The following is an 11,803-nucleotide window of genomic DNA, read 5'->3' as shown; positions in this document are numbered from 1 at the left end:
ATATGCAAAACATAATTAAGTGATATAGACTAAAAAAACTCAATATACTATTTCATCTGTTAGTGTTGCTCCAATTTACTGAAATATAATACCATCTTGGACACAGTATCACTATAAGATAGAGAATAGAAAAAGCATGGAAATATTTGAGAAATGCTAGGATAGAAACACAAAGATGAGCATTTCTATAAAAAGAGCTAGAGTCAATGAAAAATGATATGAATGAAGTCTAACAAAAGGACAAAAGGTCTGTAAAATAAAGCTCCCAAAAGAACAGAAAGGAGTTTGTTTCTATGTTGAGCAAAAGAAACCAAAAACACCTTTCATCATTTGACAAATATTTAATAAGTTTATTGTGCATGGTGTAAAATATTGAAAGAGATGCAACATTTATATAAATAATATCATTTATATTGAGTTTTAATGCTTGCAAAGTGATTTGCCTTTTATCTCATTTGATCCTCATAACAACTCTGTAAGGTAACTGTGAACATTATCCCTATTTTCCAGATGACAAAACTGAAGCTGAGTATTTTAGTAGTTCTTCCAGTGTCACACAACTAATGAATGTCTGGAGCCCAAATGAAACTTGTCTTTATGATTCCATATGCAACTATCTCTCTCTGTGCCACCTTGCTCCTTTGTCAAAGCAAAATCATCACCTTTAGGGAACATAAAGAAAGAAAAAATATGTACTTATGTATGTATGTGTAAAGACAGACAGATTATAATACAATATAAAATAAATGTAGATCAGATCAAAGTTGGAATAAAATTCTTGCACAAAAAGAAAAGTACTGTGAGGAGATACAAAGAAGTATAGTGTATATCAGGCAAGGAGAGTGTCTACAAAAAACAGTTTGATTTTTAGAAAAGGTAAAATGAGTTTGATAAAATTAACATCTTGGCATTCAAAATATTCCCCCAAATTTGACCCAATTACCATGAGTTCAACTATATGGAGCTGTGAGACACTTGTTTCATATTTTAATTATCTATTCAGCAGCAATGAGTCAGGTCAAAATTTCATTGCTTCTGGCCAAAGGATATTAGAAGAGTTATACCTCAAAGAATAGCTGCAACAACATTTGTAAATGAATGGAAAAGATCAAAGTAAAACAAATGAAAGTGAGTTTCTGAGGGTCAGAATAGTTAACAATCCAGAGTTGATTTTGTAAAAGGAATCATTAGACTTTAGAAGTAGTAGTATCTTTATAGTGATAGCATGGACAGTGACATTAGCAAGCTAGAATATAGAGTCAAAAGCTATGTAGTTTTGATCTTTGTAGTTACAATGTGAAACAAGTTTGTAACACCCCGTCATTTAATATTCCACTATTTTTTTTTTAAGTTAAGGGAGGTTTGGACCTGTGATTTCAAAGGTCTATGATGACACAGTGGATAGAAAGCTGGCCTTAGACTTAAAAGATCTGAGTTCAAATCTTGTCAGATACATGCTAGCTTTGGGGTTCTGGGCAAGATATTTAACCACTGTTTATCTCGGTATCCTCAACTTTAACATAGAGTTAGTTAATGTTAGCACTTAACCTTGAGAATGGTTGTGAAGATCAAATAAAGTGTTTAGCACAGTTCTTGACAAAGTAGACACTAAATAAATGTCCCTCAGGTTAAGTGAATTTCACAGGGTCATTTAGCTTCCCAATATGAAGAAATACCTCATGAAGAAATCCCTAAAGTCCCTGAGGGGGAAAAATGAAGGTATCTTTTTGGATGAAAAGCATTATGCCACCTGAATCTGAACATCACAGGTTCAAATTATTCCTCTAAAATTCAACATATGTCTAATCTAATCTAACAATTCACTTAAAACACTCTAGTCCTCAATTTCCTGAGTTGTAAAATTAAGGTATTGAATTAGGAGCTCTGAGATAAATTACACCTCTGGATCCATGTCCCAATAAGGAGATCTAAATGAATAGATACACTGACTAGAATCCAATCACTTAGGTTTTATAATCAGAATTTACTGTGACAATGCCAACAGCACATTAATGAAAGCATAGTTGAGCTAATAGGTACTTAAACTTTTTCCCATGAAGATAATAATAAGACTAATAATCACATGCAATAATAGTAATGAATCTTCTTAGTACTGCATTACGATGGTGGTGATGATGATGATGATGATGATGATTACTCCAGGTTGAAAATTAAGACCCAGAAAGATTTATTTTTAAAGATGTTTCCTGAATATAGAAATGAAATATTTTCTTCCATTCAGTGGACAAGGCAGCAGCTGTTTCTTTACCACAGGAAAAAAAAATTAAAGTTTCATCCAAAGATGCAAATTAAGCTGCCTTTGCTGCCACAGTGGATGTATATATTAAAAAAGCAAATATAATTTGTTTCCAAATATCCCATGATACATATTGCAGGCTATTGTGAAGCAGATAAGGAATTTTTGTTCCCTAGAGAGAGATGGTCTTACAGCCAGTAAAATCCTAAAGAATTAAGCCATTCTTAAATATTTGTTTTAGCACACTGAAACTATAGGGAGGTATCATTTTTGGAATCCATTTGTAGCTCACAATCTAGAAGCAGGACTTACAATGTCAAGACAATAATATAAATAAACTAAAATCCAACTAATGTTTAGCAAATCTGCTCAATTTTGTACAACTACAATCTTACTAATCCAGCTGTTCTGATTTCTACTCATGTCAGAGTCTAAAATTAAAAGAAAAAATAATAGGTAAGCATTGAAACTCATGCAACATCTGTTACAATAGATGAGGAGGTAAAGAAATTCTATGAAGCAGCTGATGAGTTCTACAGACAGTCAATAGAAGATGGAGATAGGATAGGTAAAGAACTGTAGGGGGAACCCCCAGATGAGGCAAAGACTTCTATTAGTGCAATGTTATATCTTCTCTATAAAAAATTAAAATCTTACAGAATTGTCTATAAAGAAACAAATAAATAAGTAGATGAATTAATAAACATGTATATATAATGTGTGTGTGAGAGAAAACAGTGTTGTGTAGGGAGAAATTTTTAAACTCACTGGAGAGCAGGGCACAAGAGTCAGGAAAACTCCAGAGTACGAAAGCAGATTAAAATGTAATTGGGAAATATTGAGCAAAATAAATAAAAATATAAAAGTACACAGATCACAATAATTTTTGGTTTTCTAAGCCAATTTGTGGCCCTACGGGATCCATTTCTATTTGAGTTTGACAGTAATAATAGTGAGAGTTTAAGTGATTTCCCCATGGAAGCAGCTTTGAACTTGAACTTGAACTTGAGTCCTCTTGGCCTCAAAGTCAGTTCTTTATCTACTATACCTTTCTTTCTCTTTAGGAGGAATCATATATACACTACAATAGGATGGAAAATATGAATTGTGAATAAGAAAAAGAGGTTAGTAGTTGACTCAGAAACCTATATACCATGATTTTTTAAAAGAAGAGTCAGTGCTTGGCACAGTATCTAGAATGTAAAAGATGCTTAATGAATTTTTATTGACTTAATAACCTACTGTTATGACGTTAGTCAAACACAAAATACGACCATAAAATCTGAAGTTGGCTATATCAACAGACAACAAACATCTATTTACTGATATGGGTAGTAATTTGTTTAACCCTTACCTTCTGTATTAGAACCAACACTAAATATTGATTCTAGGACAAAAAGAAGAGAGGGAAGAGCTAGCCAGGTGGGGTTAAGTGACTTGCCCAGGGTCATACAGATAGGAAGTGTCTGAGTTCAGATTTGAACCCAGGACCTCCAGTTTCCAGGACTAGCTCTCTAGGCTCTGAGCCAGCAAGTTGTCCCTCACCTGTCTATTTCAAGTCAAATCATTTACTATTGGAATAAAAGCCAAGATCACGATGGGAAAATATTGTGTGCAACTGTAATAGCTCCAATTATATAAAGGTATTCACTAACATATGGGAAATAGATAAAAGTAAAAAAATGGATTCTGCTGTCATTTTTTAGCCTTAAACTGGCATAAAATAAAGAATTTAGGGCTAAACATCATTTCCCAAATCATCTAGTTGAACTATCTCATTTCATAGATGAATAATTTGAAGTTCAGACAGATCAAATAACTTTTCTAAGACCACAAAGGTAGAAATTATCAGAAGTGAGATTCAAATTTTTCTTTTGAACCCTAAATCCATCCAATATCCATTATAACCTATTGTCCTTATTACCACAGAAGGATAAATAGAAATAATTGATATAATCCAATCTGAACTGGGCCTATACTGCCACAAGCCAATAATTTTACTCTTCTCTAATTGATCCTATTTCACTCCACACAGTTCTATACTAAACTTTGTTTTATTTTCTTTCTTCAAACCAGATGTACCATATTTCTCTCATTCATTCTACTGATTCACAATTTACCAAGAAAATAAGAACCATTTTCTACTAATTCCCTCAAGTCCCATATTCAAATTCTCTTGACCTCACCCTAAATTTCTTCTTCCTTTATTGGAGACTCTGATGAAGACCATTATTGTCTCTTCACCCAGGGTGTTCTCTTGATCCTCTGTTCTTGTTTGCCTCTGAAGGATTTTGAGCTATGGACTAAGTAAAGATTAAAATTAATATTCAACACTCCAAGTATTATTTTAATACTATTTATTAAAATCCCCTTAGAGCAGAGAGAAATTTAAAAAAAAAAACAGAGCAAGGATAAAAAAATTAAAAAAAACGCTCCCTCCTTCACAATGGTACAAGCCAGAGAGAGCTCGTGGGTGGAAAAGGAAACTCCAAAACCTCAATCCACATAAGGAGATGTACAAACAGAAAAAGGTTAAGAGGACTGTGGGAAATGTAGTCTCTAGGGTTCGAGATTCTAAATCAATAGATCCCCCTATGATCCTTTGGGAGACTAGTCTCCCCAATGGATCATGAAAATATAACTAACTTATAACTTGAACTAGAGGTATAAACAAATATTACCATTTTTAAAGGGAAATTACAATAATTTGGGGATAAGAGGAAAATAAAAAGGAAAAGGGACAAAAGCAATGATAGATGCACTGACAATAGATGACTGCCAATTAGGGGGCAGTCTCCTTTGGCATGAGTGTATATTCAAAACAAAAGCATTACAACCCTCCCAAAGTTCAAATTCACCATGTATCAAAGTTCAATCTGGATCTTCTGGTGCAGCATGTGGTCTCTGCAGGCATCTTCACAGAACCTTCTAGATTCTGGGAGGTAGTCCCTTATTCTAAATTAGGCTTAAATTCATGTCAAAGTTCACAACAATAACATAGTCTCCCCTGAGGAAAACAATAAGACATCCCCACCCCCAGGAGGATACAGGAATACATGTATGAATTACACAGGGATACACGGTCGAGTCATAAGGCATATGAATCAAGCATCAAAAACATCAAAGAAGTCAAAGAAATTTTAAAAAATAACCTCTGAGTCAGATATAAAATATAAAAAGAAAACTTGGAAGAAAAAAATCTGGGAAAAAGAAAAAGAAAGAAAAAAAAATATCACAGCTCATACCAGGTTATTGTAGCAATCTACATCTCATAAGCATAAAAAAACAATCAGTCACTAACACAATTTAGCATTCTTAACTACAGTAAGTTGTCACATCATGAGAGAAAATATAAAAAGTGACTAGATCTCTAGACAAATTCCCTGATTCAACCCTTTTCTTCTCTTTTTTGGAGTAATGGAGGCAGAGCTATCTATGTTATATGCTTAATAGAGTGTGATACAAGGAAGTCCTGAATTTAACACATGTTAAACAGTCGCAACCTCGAGTCTCACACATGATCAAGTCATTGTGCTTTTTGTGCAGAATGTCATCAATCCCTGTAGGATTGGTTTGGTTTCTTTTACTTTTTGTGCTCATTTGGCACTTTGCAAATCAAGTTCTGTGCTCCTTTGTGATCTGTTTTCCTTTGATTAGTCATAGTCATTGAGCAAAAGTCTCAAAATATTTAAATAACTAGTGGCAGGTTGCCAAAGTCCAAAATTTTTCAGTATGTTTTTATATGCTAGGTAAACAGACATCTTAGTTTATTCTATTGTAAAAAGTAAAAATTCTTTTTAAAAATTCTTTTTAATACTAGTGACATGTTTCAAAGGCAAAAAATGAGAAAAGAAAGGGGGGAAATCAAATACTGTATGAGATATAGGAAGTAAACAAAATGTTAAAATTGTGTATATTTCACAATTATAGAGGTAAAATATAGTGGCTAGTTTTCAAAAAATACAATTCATTTCTTCTTTGACTTACCATGATCCTCAGTGCGAGTACAAATAAAGTAGATTAACACAATGTGAGTGCAAATGAGGTAGATAAAGCAATAATACATTCAAGAAAATACAAAAAAATAGTGAAGGTGTAAAAATGTTACAAAATGCACATTAGATCAATATAGGTCACTAATACAGATTTTCTTCTATGAGGTAGTATATGTATTGCCCTACAAGGCAATTTGTGCAAATACAAGGATCAACCAAATGATGTACAACAAAATAGTACAGATTCAGCAATAAAGAAGTCTAATTACAATCAATAGTCAAGATACAATCAGTGTGAGCAATTAATCAGCATCAACAGAAGGTACTCATTTTACATGGCTACAATGAATCCATGAGTCCCTCTCTCCAATTTTTATGGGTGTTGTTGTAGTTAGTAGGACCTGGAATGGTCCATCATAAGCAAGTTCAGTTGACCTAGTATGTTTGAAATTCTTTATGTACACACTATCACTTGTGTTTAAATCATGAAGCAAGAAATCTATGGGGCCTGCTTGAACAGCAGCTCCAGAGTCATGGAGTTCTCACAATTTTGTTTGTAATTGATATATGTAGCAATAGTTATATGACCTCCTAAAAATGAGATATAGGCAGGGGTAAATGGTTGTGCCTGAATAGGTGGATGTCCAAATAGCATTTCAAATGGTGAAATGTGTAAATCACCTCTGGGTCTTTTTCTGAGATAAAATAGGGCCAGAGGTAGAATTTCAGGCTACTTTAAATGTGTCTCTGTGCACAATTTGCCAATCAGAGTTCTAAGTTCTTTATTTGTTCAACTTGGCAGGATCTCTGAGGATGATATGGTGTATAAAATTTAGGTGTTATCTCCAAACATGAATGAATTTGAGATAAGACCTTTTTTCTGAATCAATAGGTGCTGGCAGGCCAAAAGAAGGAATAATTTCTTTCAAAAGGACTTTAGCAACAAAAGCCACTATGTCATGAGCAGTAGGAAATGCTCCAAGAATTGCCCTCAATTCCTTTTTAATGGTAGGAGTGCTTAACTTTTGGATATTTTCAATATGCTTGGGAGAAATTAAACAGGAGCAGTCAAACTAAAACCTAAATATTGTACCTTGGGGAGACACCACTTAACTTTGTCTTTGGAGACCTTGTGGCATCTCTTATATAGCTCTAAAAGGAGGTGCTTGCTATCCTCTTGGCATGCTTCAGAATTTGGTGAATCCAAGAGCAAATCATCCATATACTGAATTAAATGACTGTATTTAATATTATGGCATCTGTATCTGCATTTAAGAATTGTGTGAACAGGATTGGAGGTGGAGTCAAGATGGTGACTTAGGAGCAGCAATAGTTCAGATCTCTGAAAACCCTTCCTTACTGATCACAAATTAAATGCTCCTAGGGGACTGAAAATCTAACCTAACAAGAAGACAGAGTCGGGGAACCATCCTGTTGGACTCAATTCAAAAGGTACACCCCCTAAAAGCCAGAATCCAAGAACACTCAGGCTTAGGGGGAAGGCAGAGGGAAGGTCCTAGGACCCCCCACCCACACCTAAGAGTGCTAAGCCTCCAGCAGCAGTGGGAACATCTGGGCAGGCAAAGGCACTGGTCTAGAGGGTGTACCTTGTAGGCAGGGCTATGCCAGGTTCAGAGTGTCAAACACAGGCAGCAGGGAAGCAGCTGGAATGGGAGCGAAGAGCTGGCAGACTGGATAGGATGTCTGAGACCCTCCATATTGCTCCAGCCTTCCAGGAGGTTTTGGCCTCAGAGCACATCCAGCCCAACCCAGCTGAACTTAATCCCAACAAAAGTCTTCAGAGCTCAGGGAAGCCAAGACCCCTTCCCCACCCACCCACCCAGAGCGCTAAGCCTCCAGTGGCAGCAGGAACCTCTGGGTGGGCAAAGGCACTGGTCTAGAGTGTGTACCCTATGGGCAGGGCTGTGCCAGTTTCAGAATGTTGAACAAAGGTGGTGGGGAAGCAGCTGGAGAGGGAGAAAAGAGCTGGCAACCTGGTCAGAAGGGCTGACACTCTCCATATTGCTCCAGCCTTCCAGGAGGTTTTAGCCTCAGGGCACATTCAGCTCAACCCAACTGAACTTAATCCTATCAAGTCTTCAGAGGTCAGGGAAGCCCAAGTTCCAATACCCCTCCCTCACTGACTGCTGGACTTTAATCCAATCAAAAGCCTCAGAGGACAGGGAAGCTCAAACTCCAACACTCCTCCCCCAGAGACTACACTGAGAGATCTGACAAAGCTCCAAGAGAGGAGACTGACAGAAAGCCCCAAAAGCAAAAAAAAAAAATGAGAGGAGCAAGAGCACAGACAAATACAGGGAGCAAAGAAGGGGGTAAATATGAGCAAACAAGCAAAAAAGAAGAAAGAAATTTCAACAGACAGCTTCTGCCCAGGGAATGAACCAAGAACAAACAATACACAGGAGGAAGCAAGTAATAAATCAGAAATCCTGGTGAATTGGATACATGCTTTGGAAGAACTCAAAATTCAATTCAAAACACAATTAAGAGGGGCTGCAGACAATTGGGAAAAGAATTTAAAAACTAAGATAAGTCATCTGGAAACAGAGGCACTTGAACTAAAATGAGAAAATGGTGTTTTGAAAGCCAAAATCAACCAGCTTGAAAATGAGGCAAAGGAGATGAAAGATTAGGTAAAGAGGATGAAAGATGAATTCAAAGAAAATCAGACCAGAAGGAGAAGGATGACCAAAAAGCCAGGGATGAAATCCAGTCTTTAAGAACCAGAATACAACAACTAGAATTAAGTGACCTTACAAGGCGACAGGACACTATAAAACAAATTCCATATCCTTGGTGCATTCTCACACAGCTGTTATAATGGCCTCCCCACAACGATTTAATTAAAACCATCCTTGGGACTCTTATAATTCCATGCATGATCCTGCGCTGGCCAATGTGCTACACCATGCCCCTGGACCTTGTTAACATGAGAGATGACCTTATTTTTCTCACATTCTGTTAGAAAAACATTGAGCAAATTCTCAACATCTTTATAGGAGAAGTGTCATATTGATAAAAAATAAACCAGTCATTTTCTTGGTTACCATGAGAGGTTTGCATTCAAAATAAGGTAAAGTGCATTTAAGTTCTCTAATTTCTTGTGGAGTGAAAGGTATATGGTGTCTTAGGGTCACCACATCCCCATGGTGTCCTATTTTGAGCACTTCCTTTAAGGGGAAAAAGAATTTACAGGAATCATTCGATGGCTCTGGTCCTTCAGAAGTTGACTGTAGGGATACCAAGGAAACATGGATAGGAACAGGTACTGTAGCAGGATGAGATTTCTTTGGGGATGGGGCTGGTTGTGGGGTGGGAGAAGGCACAGGAGAGGGTGGGGGACAAGAAGAAGGATCAGGGGAGGTAAGATCAGCCAGCAGTCGCAGAGCATGAGAGAGATGTTGCAAAGTGAGAGAGAGAAGGGTCTGTACCTGATGTATACAAGAGGGGTGTTTCATCTCCATTTTGAAAGAAATAGGATTGTCTTCTATTTGTAGTTCAGGAAAAGGCTTGCAAAATTCAGACTTCTTTTGGATGAGATCTTTTCCTTAGATCATGTAAGTGTTTGAAATTTTTTGATTGAATTTTCCTGTTGGCCTGCATTTCTGCTTTAATCTCTCATATAGTAACATTTTTTGTCTTAATATTGAGCATCAGAAAAATAAAGTTTCCCAGGAGTACAAGAAGAAGGAGGGAATTCGGAATGTTACATTGCCTCTAATTACACAAAAAAGCAGACAAATTTCATGCATGGTAGCATTTATTCTGATTAGCATTTTTATCAAAAAAGAAAAAAATGTATATTTTTATTGATTTATTTTTTAATTATTATTATTATAAGGGATGGGAACAGAGTAAGGTGAGGGTATTTAGCTCATTTTATTTTATTGTTATGATTTTATTGCATTCTTATTCATTGAAAAAGAAGGGGGAAATTATTTAATTATTTATTTGTTGCTGACCTCTAATGGCAACAAACAACCACTTTAGCTGAGTAGGAAAGGGGGGGGGGGGATAAAAGAGGAAGAAAAAAAGAAGAAAAGAGAAAAAAAAGGAGGAAAAAATCATCACTCAATATTGACCTCTAGTGGCCAAGAGGCAGCACTACAACTTGGAGGTGTTAGGGGCATGGTTAGGGGTGGGTTTCAGGGTAAGGGGTGTGGTTAGGGACTGCCAGAAACCAAAATGGAGGATTATGACTACAAAACTGGACAGGGTTTGAGAGAGATGGAATAAGGCAGGTTTGGTAAAGCAAGGAGGGGGCTGGGGTTGTTGAAAGAGGGCTAGGACCCTCCCTGTCAAGGCAAAAAGCCTTGTAGAGGCTAATAGGCAGCCAGGTGTCCATTTGGGAAAAGGGACTTCCCTCCTGCACTGGATTGGGGAAAAGAGAAGCTTATACTCACCAGCTAAAACAGGAGCAGGTTAGCAGAAGCCACAGAAAGCTTGGGGGTGTGGTAGCTGCAGGAGCAGTCAAGCCAGGTGTGACTAGGCTTCAGCAGCCACAGGAGGCAATAGCAGCACCAGGGTGGGCCTGTGGTGCTAAGGCTGATAGCAGTTTGAGGCAGTGGGGGAGGAGTGAGCTTGCAGTTTAGCCAGGGTTTGGCCAAGCTGCAGGCAGGAATGGCAGATTAGGCTGATCAGACTGCTCTCCAGGCCATGGGTGGGGAGTGGCTTCTCTACCAAATCCCCCAAATTAAGGCAGCTGGGCCAATAGGAGAGTGACCAGCAGGCTCCGGGATGGAAAATACTCACAGCTATTGGAGGCTTGGAAGGTGGAAGGAGAGCTAGAGGAACCAGATGCAGCTGGATGGCTGGAGCCAGGGTTTGGAAAGGCAAGCTGGTGCTTTAATGCTGATTTCTAACAGCTGCTGGAAGAAGCTGCACTCTGGTAGTGCAGCCAAGGCAGAAACTGCTGGCTTTTTACAAAAAAAAAAAAAAGCTCCGAGTTCTAAAGACCCTTCTTAGAATTGCCAAAATTGTAAAGATTAAAATTAATATTCAATACTCCAAGTATTATTTTAATACTATTTATTAAAATCCCCTTAGAGCAGAGAGAAGTTAAAAAAAAAACAGAGCAAGGATTAAAAAAAAAATAAACACTCCCTCCTTCACACTGGTACAAGCCAAAAAAGAGAGTGTATGGGAGGAAATGGAAACTCCAAAACCTCAATCCATATAAGGAACTGCACAAACAGGAAAAGGGAAAAAGCATTGTGGGAAATGTAGTCTCTAGGGTTCAAGATTCTAAATCAATACAACTAAAATGAATAAACTTCAATAAATATCAATATTAATTGATGCTCTTACTTCCCTGTCTCCTAAGGGTTATATTCTTCATTTTTTCACATAAAGGGGAGAGAGGCAAACTAAATTACTTCCTACTACAAAGATTTTTTTTTTCTCTTGCCTTGAGCTTCTATGGAACATCATGAATTGCTGAGAGCCATGCGGAACATTTCTCCCTCTATTTCTCCTTTTCAGATGCAGAGCTCCATATTCTAAGTACTGTCCTTTCCCCTTTCTCTCCCTC

General features: G+C 37.2%; 1 long non-coding RNA gene across 2 annotated transcripts; it reads right to left on the bottom strand.

Moving 5' to 3' along the window:
• Positions 1-328: 328 nt before the first annotated feature.
• LOC103103256 (uncharacterized) lies at positions 329-11,407 on the bottom strand. 2 transcript variants are annotated; one of them, XR_457819.2, is made up of 3 exons: positions 10,677-11,407; positions 4,444-4,560; positions 329-662 (listed from the first exon to the last, which is right to left on the bottom strand). It is a non-coding gene; the product is annotated as an uncharacterized LOC103103256 (long non-coding RNA). The 2 variants fall into 2 exon arrangements; XR_008915158.1 differs by lacking the exon at positions 10,677-11,407 and adding an exon at positions 9,705-10,661.
• Between the last annotated feature and the right edge of the window lie 396 nt (positions 11,408-11,803).

The sequence above is a fragment of the Monodelphis domestica genome, chromosome 1, assembly GCF_027887165.1.
Source record: "Monodelphis domestica isolate mMonDom1 chromosome 1, mMonDom1.pri, whole genome shotgun sequence".
NCBI lineage: Eukaryota > Metazoa > Chordata > Mammalia > Didelphimorphia > Didelphidae > Monodelphis > Monodelphis domestica.
The sequence above is the reverse complement of the archived record's forward strand: the minus strand, read 5'-3'. Positions and strand labels throughout refer to the sequence as shown.